This window comes from Stylophora pistillata, chromosome 4, assembly GCF_964205215.1.
Source record: "Stylophora pistillata chromosome 4, jaStyPist1.2, whole genome shotgun sequence".
NCBI lineage: Eukaryota > Metazoa > Cnidaria > Anthozoa > Scleractinia > Pocilloporidae > Stylophora > Stylophora pistillata.
In genome coordinates, this window is record NC_142522.1 from 24,192,785 (window position 1) to 24,212,129 (window position 19,345).

The window sequence follows — 19,345 nt, forward strand, 5'->3', positions numbered from 1 at the left end:
TATAGAACAGTAAAGGGCCATCCAGTGTCCTTGGTAAAGTAAAGATTGCTGACGGCACGAAACTTAGCTTGAGTCAAGTCAAGTACTTTGTGTTGTATAGGGAATGTTTCATTTGGCCCAAAGTTTCTTTAAATGCAATGACAACTTTATGCGTGAATCAAGTTTATTTTTAGAATTCAGGTTGTCGTAATAAAATATTCAGGCTGAATAAATAAAAACACACAGCAACACATTATTAACTCGCCATCTTTGCACCTTGTCGCGCGATGAATTGGTTTCCCTTAAGGTCTATCGAATTTGTTCATAAAGGAAGTTTTCCAGAGGTGGATGTAAATTATCGTGTTTACTCGAAAGAGTAAGCACTCCTTCCCCCGATGATCAGCTCATCAATCATCAGTGTAATTGCTCCCATCCCCTGCAGTAAAATAAGTTCGCTCCTCCATCTTTCAACGCGTTCCTTTTCTGTCGAAGTCACGATATATTTCGATCAAAATGCACTGTCATTGCGATAACATAACAAATTTCAACTTCAATTTCAAATTCAATTTTCTGCACTGTTTGGAATTAATTAACGTTCTCTCGACCAATCAACACTTTTTTCACAGATCGTAAAAAACTTCGTTAATGTTTTTCAACACTGTACTATCCATAATCAAATCGACCAATGAAAGATTTGTATATGGTAGTGACGTGTATAAACTTGTAGCTGAAGACTTCAACAAACCCAGTAAACCAACGCGTATTATATTGAAGGTCTTGGTCATGGAACCTCAAAACGTTCCTCCATTTGTCCTTTTTCGGGGATTGTTGCTCTGTGCAGTCTTTATCGCTGCAATAGAGTCATTCACTGTCTCTCGATCAGCATACTTGACAATGTTGACAAATAAGCAGCTTAAAGGCTTCGTTGTAACTCGGTTGAAGTCTCCCAGCCAAATTTGGTGTAGTCAATCTTGTTTGAAACACGCCTGGTGTACCTCAACAAATTTCAAACTTGCTCCTCAAACTTCTGATGGCAAAGGAACTTGTGAGCTAAACAAGCACGATAACTCTGCTATCAAAGAAAACACACATTTGCAGTTCGAGGAAGGTAGCACTTTCTCGATGCTTCTCAAGGTAACTAATAGCCTAAAATGCCTGATTTTTATATCAGGCTCCGCTAGACCTAGTTGATGTGGCTGCAGTTCAATTAGCAGATAAATTGTTAGTTTCAATTTTGATATGAACCAGTTTTGTGTTTTCATGCTGCTAAGGTTTCATTTTCCGGTTTAAAAGAATCGACTCGTTTGGGTTGAAGTCTTTAGCGGCCACATTGGTTTTTAGCAATTTTCAGATTTTCCAGGGGGGCAATGGGAAAGTGATGATCATTGCAGAATAATTGAGGTCAGGTGAAAATATAATTAATCAATGCGGAAAATTGTTATCATGGAATAAATGAGATGATAGGCGCGGTATGAGTAATAAATGACCAGTAGAACTATAGAAAGTTCGATTCATTGCTTAACTAGTTGACAGGTGATCACTATAGCAAGGTGTGTAGGAGGCCATTAGGATACATCTTCAGGGCGATACCCTTTTCAACCTTTTTTTTCCGTTTTTCGATTTCAATTTACCTCCAGTTTATAGAGAAAAGGTTTAGGCGAGATTCCTGCATTATACTTACGCATCCTGAGTAACATGCGGGCGGCATCAAACAAATAGTCATCATCGATTATTTATTTTAAAATGCTGATCACTCCAAAATATTTCGTTTTGAAGTTTTACTTAGAGCTGCTTTTATGAAAGAGAAATGAATTTTCCTTGAACAATAACGAACATAAATCGACAAAAGATGGGGAAATACAAGAGAGCACAAAATAGTCTTCGTTTCTTCGACGAAGGGTAAACTCGATCTTGAAATAAATTATTCTGTACATGGCAAAAATTTCTGAGACCTGTTACATGTGTCGCTTAGTAATTTAAGCATTAGCCGTAGAAAAAAACATTGACTTGCTTTTGTCATTCTTGCCAAGATGTGTTTCTAGCAGTCTTCTAACGTTAGCGTGTGAAATGCATTTGACGAAATCCATGATCTTATCGCCTGATGTTCAGTCTACAAAGTAGCATTTTTTTTCGTATTGCAAGATATCCTTTGACGAAAGGGAACACACGGCGTAGGACACAGAAGCCATTTTTTTCTGAAAGGAATCTGCTTTTAATCATAATTTGCGGCAACAGGTGAAGCTCTACCTTGGAATAACCATGTTCGTGTTCTGATCAGGTTTTCACGACGCACTGTCTGTCACTGCTTCTTCCTAGGGCTGTCCCACAACCACCAGTTGTGAAAATGGAGGTGTATGAAGTGTCGCTTTGAAACTACAACACCGATAAAGTAAAGCTATCAGAAGCAAAGATTACTTTAAGCATTAGCCGAAGAAAGAAGACATTGATATTCTTTTGTCATTCTTGCCAAATTGTGTTTCTAGCGCTAGCGTGTGAAATGCATTTAACAAAATCCATAACCTTATCATCTGATATTCTGGCTATCAAGTAGAGTTTTTTTTTTTCGTGTAAGAAGACATCCTTTGAACGAAAGGTAACTTACGGTGCAGGACTCAGAAGTTATTCTTTTTTCTAAGGAATCTGCTTTTAAAAATCATGAATTGAACCGACATGTGAAACTGTACTTCGGAATGATTTCAAGGTACATTCATATTCCTGTTCTGATCAGGTTTTCACTACGCACTGTCTGTTTATGCTTCTTCTTAGGGATGTCCAACAACCAATAGTTGTGAAAATGGAGGTGTGTGTGTGTGTATGACGAGGAAAAACAATCTTATTCATGCGAGTGCAAGCGCATTTGGACCGGAGAAACTTGTACTGATCTGGGTAAGAGGCAACTCTGAACAGCAGAATAGAGCGGATAGTGAAGTAATGTTGGTCAAGGAAGATGACAAAATATTTTTCCCTGAGACTCGGAAACAAACAAACCAACACCTTAACGGAAAAGACAAAAACAAAACAAAATAAAACCGAGCGTTTTAAGAAAGAAAATGAAATAGAAATTAAAACTGACAAGAGGGAGAAAATGTTGAAGACATTAAATATATCTACAACTGCAGACAGTACCGTTTCGGCCTTCTGGGCCTCATCAGTGCAGTTTTTTTTATGTTTAAGGTGGACGGCCGGGCCCCCGATGAAGGGAGGTGCAGTGCCTGCCGACCTACATGTCTAAACCCAACCCATGGCAGGCGTGCAATGCCTTAGGGATGGGGTCCACCATAAACGAGGGTCACCAGACGCCAAACTCGCTGGGGAATCGAACCCCACCTCACCTAAAAATTACACACTCACTCCAAGGAAGAACGCACTCACAATAATAATAGCAGACCAAAACGATAATAATAGCCCCTAGCCAGCCAAGGGGTGGCACTGTAAAAAACCAAAACGATAATCATAGCCCCTAGCCAGACAAGGGGAGGCACCAGAAAAAACCAAAACAATAATCATAGCCCCTAGCCAGCCAAGGGGAGGCACAACAAAAACCAAAACAGCTAGAAAGCAAACCGGAGGGAGTCACCATGCACGGATGCAATGACACCACGGGCACACCACTGCCGATAAAACACGCGACGACGCCTGTTAGACTTGCACCGCCTGAAGGAGACTGGTAGGTAGGACTTCAGGCGGGCCTTGATGGATGCAATCACCGCCACGGCGCTAGGACGAATATCTCGAAACCGGAAATCATTTCTACACAGCCAGATACAAAACTTAGAGACATTGAGAAGATAGACAAAAACACGCGGAACAGAAACAAGGCCAGTAGAGTTAAAGCCAAAAAGGACATGACGAAGAGTGATGACAGGACAAATAGGAGAGAAACAAAATAGCAAAGACTGCACCCAGGCGAGAACACTCTGAGCAAGTGGACAATAAAAGAACAGATGCTCGAGCGACTCGACCCGGGGCCCACAAAAACAAGAGAGGGGAATAGATAAACCAAACGAGGAAAGACGCCGGGCGGTGTACAGGACGCCGTGCGCTATCTTCCAATTCAGATCGATAACACGGCGATTAAGATGGAAAAAAGATAAGGCGCGCCACGTGGCAGGCCAGTCGATATTGGGGTAGATGAACATAAACTTTAGAACACAATGAGGCTGGACCATGTTCTCAGAGAGAAGGTACAGGTAACAAGACTTAGCAGACATGGTTAAGACAGGAGAACAGACAAGAGGACACGAAGAACCATAAACCAGAGAGTTTTTGGACGTAGCGAAAGCCCCGTCGAGCTTACGCCACGCCAGTACCAGAGCTTGATAGAAGGGTGGCAGGACCCTAGGGTCAAAACTAAAAGGACGAGAAAACACAACAAAAGGAGAGACACCAAACAAGGAATTAAACCAAAAAGACATGAGAGTGACCCAACTGGAAGGAGAAGAGACAAATCTCCTCACCCATTGGCCCAGGAGGGCCCTCACCTTAGACTGAACGCCCACCACAGAGAAACCCCCAAAAAGGGGGGATTGAACAACGGCAGTACGAGAGACGAGCTCCCGCTTGCCAGACCAAAAGAAAGAATTAACCAGACGAGAGAGCGCCACCTCCACTCAGGCCGGCATGTGGATAAGAGAGGCCACATACCAAACCCGGGAGAGGGCGAGAGCGTTAATAACGAGGGCCTTGCCACGAAAAGACAGAACACGAGCACGCCAAGACTTGAGAACATGGTCCACTGCATTGATGCGAGGGCGCCAGTTGTCTTCCTCAAGGTTACCGGGGCCAATGAAAACCCCCAGCACCTTGAGCTTGACAGGAGACCAGTTAAAAGGAACTGGGGGGTCCGTGCGACCCCGCCATCCACCCAACCAGAGACCCTTAGATTTGGAAAGGTTAATCCTCGATCCAGACGCTAATTCATAACACTTATATATGTCAAGAGCAGCCGAGATGCCTTCATCCGAGGTAAGTATGAGAGATGTGTCATCTGCGTACTGAGAGATGGGAGATAGCGGAGGACAACCTGGGAGAGACAGACCCTTAATACGGGGGTCTGCACGAATGCTACACGCAAGGACCTCCGAAACAAGAACATACAAGAGTGAAGATAATGGACACCCCTGCCGGACACCACGAGAAAGACTAAAGAAGGGAGTCAAGTAACCATTAACATTTACAGCACTTTGCACACGAGTATAGAATAGGTCAATCCACGCTACAAAGGACGGACCAAAACCCATGGCGACCAGAGTGGACCGCATAAAACCCCAATCCACCCGGTCGAAGGAATTTCTCTGCAAGTGTCCAACTTAATATATCAAGCAGTAAATAAAATCTTGAGTTTAATACAAGAAGAGAAATTCCATATGTCTACAACCAACATTTGCCGTATATCATGTTCAACATGTACATGCCATATATCAGGCCCAACGTTTGCCCTACATCAAGTTCATCTACTTTGGAATGTTAAATAAATTAGTGGGTAAAGGACTACATGCTTGTCCAATTTGGAAGCAATTAAATGAAAAAAAAAACCTTTTTTTCTCTCATCCAATTATTTCAAAATCACTTTCATAATAAAATGTTACCTTGGATTCAAGGAATGATAAATAGCTATCAATATAAAAATTATTTTGTATGCAATGAAATTAACTTCACTAAATTCGTTTGAGAGTAAAATTTCTTTCAAGTTATAAACTCAAAACCGAGGTTAGTCTGGCTAGTTTTAATACTTACAAAAAAAATTTAATCGGCAGCCATTTATGAAAAGGGTCAAAACTATTCTCAGTAAAGCACAAATAACCGTCCCATCTTGGAGTTAAATGATTAAAGGTTTCTCGAATGTAAACCAGACGTAACAAGAACGTAAGGAAAGTGTAAAAAGACAATCTGAGATATCAAATTTAAGTGCGCCACAATCTCGAGTCCAGTACAGGAAACGGTTCGTAATGAATTCTTACCCTTTCGTCTTTAAACTGTTGGCAAACGCCATCTTTAATCCCACGTTTTTCTCTTAAAAAAATGAAAATCTAAAGAGAATGAAGCCAAATATAAGTTTTTATACCTTGAGCATTTCTAATTTGAACGAATGACAGGAGAAAGTGTCAAAATACCTGGTTCGGACCTCCGGAACTAGCTGTTGTTCTAGAGAATCCATGTTGTTTATCGCCAATGCAACCTAGCCTGCGTCCCACTCGGCCCAGCTAGGTAGCCAGGCAGCTAAGTCGCAAGAAAGTAGCAAGAAAGTCGCAGCTAAGTCGCAAGAAAGTAGCAAGAAAGTCGCAGCTAGGTCGCAAGAAAGTAGCAAGTCCCAGATAAGTCGCAAGAAAGTGGCAAGAAAGTAGCAGCTAAGTCGCAGCTAAGTCGCAGCTAAGTCGCAAGAAAGTAGCAAGTGGCAGATAAGTCGCAAGAAAGTAGCAAGAAAGTCGAAGGTAAGTCGCAAGAAAGTAGCAAGAAAGTCGCAGCTAAGTCGCAAGAAAGTAGCAAGAAAGTCGCAGCTAAGTCGCAAGAAAGTAGCAAGAAATTCGCAGCTAAGTCGCAAGAAAGTAGCAAGAAAGTCGCAGCTAAGTCGCAAGAAAGTAGCAAGAAAGTCGCAGCTAAGTCGCAAGAAAGTAGCAAGAAATTCGCAGCTAAGTCGCAAGAAAGTAGCAGCTAAGTCGCAAGTGAAAAAAAAGAGAGAGGAAAGTGTATGTCCCTTTGAAGCCACCGTAGGTGGCCCATCCAGTGGCGGCTTATCCCAATTTCTGTAGCATGAAGCAACTAGAAGCATTGTTACTCTCCTGGATCGGATGCTTGTCGATTGCAGGTTACTCCCCCAGCATTTTGTCAGCTTCCCCTGACAGGTTGTCTCTGTAGACGTATACTCCTAGGTCTAGAAAGGCACTGTAAGATTCAAGTGCCTTGACCAGGAACACGACACGTTAACTAAGCTAGGTCTTGAACCTGAACCTCTCAACCCAGAGTCGAGAGTGTTAACAGTTGGGCCATTATACCTCCACATAACTGTAGGCATCATTTATCAAGAATTTTATTTCTAAACGTTAACAAATGAGTTTTGCTTTTTGTTGATGTGCAAGCTTAAGGTATTGTCAGAAATATTGCGATATTTTGGTCCGACCTATAGTTATTCCATGTGTGTGATATCTGCGAAAACATGATTCTGCACCTCATTATCATTACAATTAATGCTTATCTTTACTTGTGATGATTTATGTCAATCACTTTTCATAACCACTTTGGCTCATAACAATTCCTTCAAATTTAATGAAAGCGCGATACAAGCTTTTTTTTTATCAAAGCTACATCTTTTAATGACACAAGTGACCCTAAGTGACCACATGGAAGTTCAGTTCTTGGGTTTTTTAGAGGAGCATGCACTTATGTGATGTAGGTGACTGTCAAGAATCCAAAGCACCTTAACGCGTTTTATTTATTTATTTAAAAAATTAATGGCAACATTGTAACAAAAGAAAGAAAAAAAGAAATGCCATAGGGATAGTCCATAAAAGAGTCAAAGACCCCATGCTCAGACAGACCACCCAGCTAATGGAAAGATAATAAATATACAAAGACAAACATTACTTTCAATTACTTTCTATTCATTTATCTTTATTTTGCAGGTATATCTGACCTCTCTGAGAAAGAGGCAGTAGAAAAATATCAACCTTGGAAGGCAAAAAAAATGGGGTCTGTCTGTCCACTGTTCCCCACCAAGAGATGGGTGACCGATAACTGCCCCTCAATCTCAATAAAGTTGGCTGATCAAGTCTCCTTATTAGTCTTGATCCGGGATAGGAAGACTTGGTCCACTTAAAATCAAAGAGAAAACCTTAAGAGTTAAAGCTGTTTTGGAAACGGACTGTCGTGCTGGGCTAAGTGGATCATGAACTGTGTATAGGAGAAATTTAGTTAGCTTTATACCCACATATTTTGTTCCTTAGTCTTGATCTGGGGTGCTAAGAATTGGCCCACTGAAATAAAAAGAGAAGTGTTTAAAATTTGTTTTGGAGACTAGACTGTCTCAGTGCTGGGCTAAGTTGATATTGAACTATATACTTAATAACTGGGTGACTAAAGCCGATCTGCAATGAGCTCAGTTTCATCCCTAAAGTCCCTTACTCAGTCTTGATCGGGATGCTAAGACTTGGTCCATCAAAAACATAGAGATGAGAGTGAATTCTGTTTAATCTCCACCTACCCAAACATTTAATAGCGGTATTTTCTGGTTTGGACAATTGTTAAAGTCTTTTCACCAAGGCGGGGTTAGTAGATCTGTATGGAGACCAGTTACCTCGTGTCTCGCTAAAAGTTCCGAAACTAGACCTAAGCTTTGAATTCCACTCACCCGTGTCACCAAACCCCAATGCAAATCTGATTCCAAACAAAATACTAAGGATAAAAGGGAAAGTAGAAGCTCCAATCTTGGAAAGAGCCGAAGAACCTCTTCTTGTGGAAATCTCTGGCGCAGCAGTTTAAACAATAAGGAATTTTAGCAAACCACGACGGCGACGGCAACGAAAACGTGGAAAATTAATAGATCTAATTGGCAGAACAACAGCCCAGCACGTGCGTTTTAAAACTTTATACATTTCTTTGCCGTCCTTTGCAAAACAACAACGTGAAATCACCAAAAATTTTCGTCGTCTGCGAACCGAAACCGCAGCGGCAAATTATTTTAATTTACATTTCGAACTCAACGTTACTTCTACGCGTTATGTTGAGTCTGTGGTCTGGCGCCCTATGAGACGGTAAACACATGCAGCCATTTTCGAAATTCTAACTAAAAGTAGAAACTCATTTTTTAATCGACGTCTTCCGTGGCGTTGCCGTCGTGACTGCTTAAGTTCCCTAATATGTAAAACACCGCAGCTCTCAGTGCAGTTAATATTTATCAATTCTCCCCTTTACTTAATACTAAAACAGGTACAATAAAATTGTTTTGAGAAAGAATGCTAAATACAGCATACTATGATAGCACTTACAGAACAGATAAGGGCCATCTAGTGTCCTTGGTTAAGTTACGATCAGAGTCGGTGCGTACATGACTTGACAATGATTAACTTGCATTAATTTTGATGAAGAATACAAATTACAGCATATTATGACAGCCTTTATAGACAGAATAGTTAAGGGTCATCACAGACCTTAGTAATAATAATAAAAAAGGTGCTTTAAAACTGTTTTTAGAAAGAATAGTAATTACACCATACTAGGATAGCATTTATAGAACATTTAAGGGTCACCCAGGGGCTACTGTAAAGTATACATAAAAATTGCCGACGGCACGAAACTTAGCTTAAGTCCAGTGAAGTACATTGTGTTGGATAGGTAATATTTCCTTTGGCCTAAAATTGCGTTAAAATGCAATTACAATCTTACGTGTGCATCAATCTCTCTTTAGAATTTAGGTTGTCGTAATAAAATATGCAGGCTGAGTAATTAAACACATGGCATTATGAACTAGCGATCTTTGCACCTTGTCGCGTGATATAATTGTTTTTCCTAAGGGCTACTGAACTTGTTTCCAAAGGAGGTTTTCCAGATGTGAATGTAAATTATCGTGTTTACTTTGATATTATCGACAGCGATATTCGTCATCACAGTGGTCAAAATTAAATTTGCTGTAGACTCACGAGGTGCATACAACATTTTGAGCACTGATGACGAATATCGTCGTCGATGAGAGTATTTTAGTGTAATAGAAAAATCCGAGCCCCAGATGTGACTTGAATCGCGCGGCTACACAGCCAAGTATTGGTCAGCGCCTGTGAAACATCGCGCTGTCACATTAAAGCATATCAAGATGCGGCCAACCAACCTCCAGAGTGAGCATGTAAAGATGAAACAATTTTAGTGCAATAGAAAAATCCGGGCCCCAGATGGGACTTGAACCCACGACCCTCTGTGATCTAGTCGGATGCTCTAACCACTGAGCTACTGGAGACTCTATGATGAGCAAGGGTCAATTTGTGGACCTGGACTGGAACCGCATTGCGCGGCTACACAGCCAAGTATTGGTCAGCGCCTATGAAACTCACTAACAGCATCATGCTGTCACATTAGAGCATATCAAGATGCGGCCAACCAACCTCCAAAGTGAGCATGTAAAGATGAAATAATTTTAGTGTGATAGAAAAATCCGAGCCCCAGATGGGACTTGAACCCACGACCCTCCGTGATCTAGTCGGATGCTCTAACCACTGAGCTACTGGAGACTCTATGATGACCAGGGGTAAGAGTATTGACCACGCCAAGTACTAAAGATGTCTTGATATTTGCTTGTTAATTATTTATAATCTAGTTTCTTGTATTATCAATTAGATCAATGGTTGAAAAACAATATAGGGTGCTCAATCCTAGACCTTAGTCGTAAAACGTTCCTTAGAAAACGCATAAAACAGGATTTCTGGTCACCTCGATATTTTGTTTTTTGTTTGTTTTTTTCACAGCCTACCGAATAATTTTTGAACAGCTTTCCACCGAAAGTTAAGCCAAGAAAGAAAACGCCATTTCTTTTATTCTCTCGGAATTTACCTTGTGCCTTTTTGTTAAAAGGAAGGATACAAATACAAATGATTACCCGTGCTTCTACAGCTACGCAGAAGCTTCTAGTCCTTATGGAAATGGTATTGTTGTTTCTTTGAGTCCAAGTTCGATAATTAGGATCATTGTGAATGGGATAAAAAGGTAAGTGATGCGTGAAACAAAACAAGAAGGTATTGAAAAAATACCGGCGCTCCGCCGTATATTGTTAGACGTTTTTGGGGGCGATTGGCATTGTATAGAAGCAATTTATGTGGAAATATAAAAGGAAGGGAAAATACTAACTTTCTACTAACCGAGTGAGAGGGCATTGCTAGAGCATATCGACCTGAGGTCGTGGCAGTACGTAACAAGTACAGCGAGGTCCGTACAACTGAAAATGACGGAGGGCCATCAGTGCGGCTCGAGGAAATACGTTTAGCAGTAAGTTGCTGTTGTTTTTTTTTTATACGGCACTCGGACCAAACTTGTCTATCTGGCCGCCTTTCACGGACAAAAAAACATGGCTTATGACCATGCCATTTCCTTGGAAACAGTCCCTTTGGCAAAATATCGACCAATTAAGGAGTTATTATAGCGTTCGGATTTGCCTTAGGGCTACCTTGGCATATAGTAGTCCCTCATCATGGTGAAATGAAATAGCAAGCGCGGATGAAGAAAATGCTCAGGAAATGCCAGAGAATTGTGGCAAAATTACTATTATAGATTTTAAACACAACGAATATATGAAATTCATGTATCTGAACTGCGGTTATAGAAACGTGTTTGTGCACGATGCTCGCAGTAAAGAGCAATATTTAAGCAATAGTGAAAATCAGACCTGAAAAAAATTCATGCCTATACGGGATTCGAACCACTGACCTCTGCGATACTAGTGCAGCGCTCTACCAATTGAGCTAACAAGCTAACTGGGGTTATTTAGGGGTTTATGTCGAATTAACTTGATGACCTGCTCCCGGTACGGTGCGAATCTCCTACAGGCCTGAACTTTTTCAGGTCTGATTTTCACTATGGCTAAAATAGTGCTCTTTACTGCCAGGATCGTGCACAAATACGTTTCTATAACCACAGTTCAGATATAGGAATTTTATATATTCGTTGTGTTTGATTTATCATCTTACGGGTTTATGTCGAATTATATAACTTGATGACCTGCTCCCGGTTGGCTTATTAGCTCAATTGGTAGAGCTCTGCACTAGTATCGCAGAGGTCAGTGGTTCGAATCCCGTACAGGCCTGAATTTTTTCAGGTCTGATTTTCACTATTGCTTAAATAGTGCTCTTTACTGCGAGGATCATGCACAAATACGATTATAGATTTTATAAAAATTAGAAAAGAGTCAACGTCATTTTGCGTTGCGTATGTAGGAGACAGGGATGCTCTGCTAACAGGAATAATTAAGAAAGAAAAAAACAAGTATAATTTTCAAGGATATCAAGCACTTCTAGTTAATGAAGAGAGAAGCCTGTGCTCTAGATCTGTTCTGTTGTAAAGCATGCAGAAAGCGGCGAGAGCACGAAAGAAGTTTAGGGAGAAAGATCATACATAGTCGAGTGTCTCTTCTCACTTTTTGAGTGAATTCAGAGGAACAAGTAGATTTCTCGGAATGACAGCGCAGTAAACTCGGCTGTCACTGATGTGGCCTTCCACTCAACGCATCGGGAAGGATATCAGAGCAAGTTATTAGTTAAGTTCAATCGAAGGGCGGCCGATGTAATTTCTGAGGCTTTGCTTCACTGCGCGCGATGACCAGATACCGCCACGATAAGCTAACCGCGATGGACCTCAGCATGGTTGTAGTCGCGGTCTGACATCGTCGTGATTTGTATGGAATTTCAACAGTTATGCCAGTTTGGATATATTTTCAAGTTTCATCATTCCTGTCTTGTTCTATTTTTTTTTTTTTTTTTAACACTAAACTGTATATGCTATACGAGTGTTAGCTGTGTTTAATTTTTCTTACCGTACGTAAGTTTACAATCCAACTGAGCGTGAAAACCTTCAAAACTCGGACAGTCCTTTTCGTTTTCTTTCTGAGGATTTTCGTCTCTGTGCACGTTACAATAATGCACAGTACGGCGCTTGGCATGTTGAAAAACCTTTATGTGGTTCTTCTGTTGTCACTTGTCGGCTAGCTTATTCCGAAGTGTCGCTTTCAATGAACGTGAAAAAGCTAGCCATAGAACAAATTGGCAGATGGCGTGACAGCTTTCGCTCAGCTCTATGCTCTAGACTCTGATCAAGCACGCCCTTTCAACCAATGAAAAAGTGCGTTATATCCGAACTTTATTACAATAGTTATTATGCTCTCTCAATAAAGTCAATGGGATTGGATAAAAGGACTCGACCATCATTGGAGAATAATTTGAAACCTTTTTCTTCGCACTACGAAGCAATAATAATCGCAATTATAATGATGAGTAGTAAAAACAACAACGATAGTAATGACAAAAACTATGGCGATGATGTCGCTATGATGATAACATTTGGAGAGGGACCCTGGGTATATTAAATTTGCCTTGCTTGTTTGGTTTAGTTCATTGAGATTTGTCACTGGAAAATACAATTTACAAGTAAATACATGAACAGAGACACGCAATAAATAAACAAAAATATAATGGCAGGGGAAAAATACAGGGCGAGCCCCAATTGACATTTGTCCCCTTACAAAGTACAAAGAATAGAAAAATATAGGTTACATATGCACTTATGTACTTTGTCTATAGAATAAAATAATTTGCCGACCGACTGCGACACTTAGGGCGGAGTATAAAGCGTGAGCTTTTCTGTATAAAACCGCTTAACTAAGGCTTTAAAGTTATATAAGGAGCTCGCTTGCTTAATGTTGCTCGGTAAATCGTTCCATAATTTAATTGTGCGAGGAAAGAAAGAGTTTGTAAAATACCGCTGAGTATGAGTAAATAAAGGGCGGATATTTGCAGGATGATGACGTCGGGTTGCGTATGTATGGTTAGCAGGAAGCAGAAGATGGTCAAAGCTAGCGTTGATAAGACCTGACCTAATTTTGTATAAAATGACAAGATCATGGACTTCTCTTCTGAATTCAAGCGGCAGTAGGCTAAGACTAGGTTTACACTAGAGGAAATTGTTTCGGATTCGTGATGAATCCGAAACGTTTTAGTACCGGATTCATTCTACCGTTTACACGAAAGTGGACGAATCCGAAATAAAAACGTCCCGGTTTGGTCGTGTCTCCGGAGATTTTGAATCCGGAATTTAAAGTGGGAACTTTGAATCCGATAACTTTTGTATCCGGAAAGTTTTGTCGTGTAACCGGTTTTTTTCTCGAATCCGGATATTATTTCCACCTGCAATCTTTTGAGTTTGCGGTGAAACCAAAATAGATCTGGTGCTAACATTGCTGGCGATCTCCGGTTGCCTAATCTTGTTGCAGGTTCAGGCGATAAATTATATCATGTGTACCGCAGTATTTCTGAAGAAACGCAAATTATTATTGCAAGAAAGTTTAACGTCAGCCACACTTAATCGCCTACGACGACGTAGACTGCTTGGCATCTGTCCAACTCAAATTTGCCTCAGTGGCATCTGGATCTACTCTAGCCTTTTTTGGGGGAGGCATTTTCACTTCGTCGATCGAACGACGAAACAACACTGGGCTTGGTAACCATTCCATTTCGAATGTTCTCGGAGTTGTCGTTGTGTGTAAACGGTCAGGAATCCGAATATCCTTTCAGTGTAAACGCCTACGAATCCGAATACTCCAAAATTGATGAATCCAGAAACATTTATGAATCCAGAAAACTCTCCTCTAGTGTAAACCTAGTCTGAGAATTTTCAGTATCGCAGTGTAGCTGGTTTTCCTATCTGGGTGGTTTAGCATAAATTTAGTAGCCCGTCGTTGTATATTTTTGATTAGCCTACGATGCTTTGCTGTGTAAGGAGACCATACAGAGGATACGTACTCGACGATTGGGCGAACTAACGCAGTGTACATCATTTCTTAGTTGATACGTTAACAATGTCTCTACCGCATACACGCTTTACAAGACCAAGAACTTTTTTACACTTGGCACATATCTCTTCGACGTGCGTCGTCCATGATATTGGAGTAATGACAGTCACGCCTAAAGCCTTGGTGTCAGGAGGTGAGTCCAAGGTCTGGCCGTCTAAATGGTATGTATGCTTCTCGCTTTGGCGCGAGGTTCTCTTTGACATGTGTAGGACTTTACATTTCTTTGTGCTGAAAGACAAACCGTTGTCGTCACACCAAGTTATGGAGTTGTCCAAGTCAGCTTGAAGCAGGGCGGCACATCTACTGGAAATTCTCTTGGTAGTGTCTCAGTCTCTTGGTAGTATTTCAGCCATACAATGAACTGTCTTATCACTTAAGCTTTTAATCAATTATCTGCAGTTAGTATAGGAAAACTGAGTCTTTGGAGATTATAAGAATTTTTAACGTACCTTTTTCTATGATCATTTTCCAAGTGTTACCGGAGCTGGAATAAGTGACGCCATGTGGCATCACATCTGTGTTACCTGGAAAAGCACAAAAGGCGCCTGGCAGCTTTATCTGGATGGACGACTTCGAAGCAATGGAACAGACTTGAACGAAAACCACCAGGTTCCAGCTGGCGGAACAGTTGTTATTGGACAAGATCAAGATACAGTTGGAGGGGGCTTCCAAAGCAAAAATAGTTTTGGACCGGGTGAGGTGACAGAAGTTAATCTTTGGAGCAGGGTCTTGTCAGCGAGTGATATTGCAGAACAGTATGCAAACTGCCACATTACCAAAGTCGGCCTGGTGCACTGGTGGGAACAATTCAAAGGTGGCATTTCAAATGTGTCAGTAGTCGAGCCTTGAACCGAACATTGAACAGAACTGAAATCATTGACTTGTACTAGCTTTTTTTGCACGAAGGAAAGTCTTTGTGTCATGTGAGAATTTGTTCTGAGACAACAACATTAATACCTGTACACTCCCTTATTACCATCAAGATAATTTCTTATTTAATCATAATACAAACACTTAACTGCAGTAAGGTAACTGCAGTAAATTCACCATAAGTAAATCCGGAGTAAACTAACGTTTTAATCTCCAGGCGCGTAGCGTCCTCTACGCATATACGCACGTGCGTACTTGAAGTGACCAGAAAAATTTCAAAACAACGTTGTGTTTGCGCCAAGTTTGCTCAAAATAAGGGCAAGACGCTTTGTTCTTTGCTTGTATTCTCACAACTATTTCAAACAAGAAATAAAGAACGCGGTATTTTTCGCTCAGTTTACTTAGGTTTCTAGATCATATGTACTTGTGCGTACTTGAAAAAATGACCACGCTACGCACCTGACCTTGCTCTATTTTATCCTTGAGCCTATATGAAGCGGTACCATATTAAGCGGTATCGTATTAAGCGGTAACCTTGTCAGGCTAAACGATCAGTTTTTAAAGTTCCGAAACTCTGCACTATTTACTGTAATTTAAAGCGGCCACTCGTATTAAGTGGCCGCGCTCGCACTAAGTCCTTGCGGTCCTAACGGCTTGTCTGTATTGTCTTCCATCTGTATTGAACGGTCTCTTGAGGCGGACCCATTCAAGATGAAACTAAGAATAATCGTATGGTGTCGTGTAACTGTCCGTTAACCTTCCCCTCTTGTTGGGTTTAATTCGATGTTTGTTCAAGATCTCGCTTCTACATTTCGTCTTGTTGTTCGATTTGAACGTAAAAGCTACGTCGTAAAACTTTCTCACATGTGCGTTTTACCCTGAACATATCTAACATATCTTTTGAAGAAGAATGTTTAATGTCGGGTTTAATTCGATGTTTGTTCAGGCTCTCCCACATACCAACTATCCAAGTACCTGACGACAATACTACAACCGCTAACCGACAAATCCAGACATAAACTACAATCCACTGAAGACTTCATTAACGCTACTAAGACTGTTCAGATACCTGACGACTACAAACTAGTGTCATTTGATGTGAAATCACTGTTCACAAGTATTCCACTTCAATTAGCATTACAATGCACTGAGACTGCAATCCGACAATCTACCGACCCACTACCGCTACCGACAGACGACATCATGGACTTGCTAAACATTTGCCTAACGTCTACTTACCTTCAGTACAACGGTAAACACTACAAACAGTTACACGGCACTGCCATGGGGTCTCCAGCTTCTGTTGTTATAGCAGAAATTGTGATGCAGAACATCGAGGAACGCGCCCTTTCGACTTGCCGACAAACGATACCGCTTGGGTTACGTTACGTTGACGACACTATCACCGCCGTTCGACACGACCAAATTGACGCATTCCACAACCACCTTAACGAACAAAACACTAACATACTGTTTACCAGAGAAGTCGAAGAAAATGGCAAACTTCCTTTTCTAGACTGCCTGGTAAGCCACAACGACAACTCATTACGAACGACAGTTTACAGGAAACCGACACACACCGACAGATTACAAGACGAGTCATCCTACAACCCTACATCACACAAAGCCACAACTATCAGAACTCTAACACGACGCGCACAACTAGTATGTGACTCGACAGACAGCTTATCCGACGAGAACAAATACCATCACCGTGTTTTTACGAAGAACAACTACAACAACGGCTTCATGCGACAAAACACTCACCGACCCACTACCACTACCGAAACAAACGACACCGCAACCCCTTCGACTACAGCAACCATACCGTACATAAAAGGCATCTCTGAAAACATCTCGCGCATCTTACTACCCTTCAATATCCGCGTCGCCCACAAACCCATTACCACACTACGTCAGTTACTAACCAACGTTAAAGACAAAGACGAACGAGGAACAGACAGGGAACGATTTATAAGATCAGTTGTTCCGACTGCCAAGCCTCCTACATCGGTGAGACAGGCAGAAACCTCACAACAAGACTGGCTGAACACAGACGGGCGACCAAGAAAAGTGATGTCAGCAATCACATTGCTGAACACCATCGACTTACCAACCACAACATTGACTGGGACTCTGCGCAATGCCTAACCTACAGCACTGACTATTTTCAACGACTGACTCTGGAAAGCTGGTTTACTAACTTAGAACAGACTCCTCTAAACAGATGTCAACAACTACCCGCCCCATACAAACGACTCATTCACGACATAAACATCACAAACGACCAAAAAAGAACGACCTACCTTTACCGACAGATCGAAACAGACCAATCACGACCGACTTACGTCACTTGGGTCTTACAGCCAATAACATCACGGCAAAACCAACCGATCATTTCACACGAACTGGAATAAGAACATTCTACTAACAACAATCATTCACTTGACTCTGATGATGACTTCCGCACAGGTTGTCGAAACGTCAGTCACTACCACCGACAACAGTCCTTCTCAGGACTACACTCACCCGGACGATCAGACTACATCTTCACATGTTACCCCGGGTTCAAGCCATTTAATGAAAAAATATATATATATATTACAAAAATGTTTCCACTAAAAGGAAAATTAAAAATGTTTGAACGATAAGTGAAATGCTATTACCTTTACGATCAGACCATGAACATGGCAAATCGGTGCAAGTGAGATCTGGTGGAAGCTGCTGTTTCCCCTCTGCCACAACATCACAGAGCATAAAAAGAAGTGCTCCAATATGGCTGCAGTCACCTCTCAATCTATAAATAAATAATTAATACTACATCAGAAAGATCATTCACAGCTACGTGTATTAGCTGTTTTATAAGTGGCAGAACAAACATACCCAACAGTATATGTGCAGTGGGAAAATACTGCCTAGCTTGTAGATCTTTGTAGTACCAAGCACATCAGTTTACTTTTTTCACGGTCAGTACAAAACGGGGGATTACAACTGCTCCTTAGAGCCCAAAAGTTCTTGCATTCAGGAAGTAAATGAACTCTGAAGAAACAAGGCAAATAAAAAATCAATTTAACAACTTTTAAAACAGATCAATATTACTACTTTCAATTGTAAACTTACTTGACTGAATGAATTCCTTGCTTGTGCTCCCAAACACGTAGTGTTTTGTATTATCTCACTGCTTTCTTGTCGTATCCGGCTCCGATCAAGTACTCTTTTACTATGGATTCTTCCATCAGTAATGGTACTCCATTTAAGTTTTTCTACCAGTCTTTTAGTTTTTGAAGGTACATAGTTGTTGGAGTGTTGGTGCACGAAGTAGAAGATTGTTTGGTAGCATTGCTTCCAGGACCCGAAGTAGAGATTTTTAAAGCGTTACATACGACGTTGACAAGCGCCTTTCTACCGATTGATTTTTCAAAATCAATAAATAATAAAGGCTGATAGTTTCGAAAGAAACTGTTTGGGGCTGCGTCGGTGGGAGTAACGAAATAATTTGGATATATCAACAAAGTTGAAATGGTAAATTGGCCACCGTAACGATTACAAAAGCTGACGTTTCGAGCTTTAGCCCCTCGTCGGAGCCAACATGGCGCTAACTCGCCGAAAACGCTTCAAACTGGTCTGAGACGCTAGGAATCACGAAAGCAAACAACAAGGCAATAAGGTAAGCCCATTTTATTTCAAAACAAGACATTTATTTCTCTCTTTAAGGAAAATCGATAACATCCCATACAAACCTTTATAAATATAAAACGTTGCGCAACAAGGTAAGAGTCACGTCCGCTTTTCTAGTAGTGAGCTTGGGCTGCCTGTGCTTTTGTAATCGTTACGGTGGCCAATTTATCATTTCAACTTTGTTGATATATCCAAATTATATCAATAAATAATACTTTGCAGATTTCGTTCAGCCTCGGTTTAGTTAAACTGGACACTTCTTTGAAGGTTTACACAATCTAA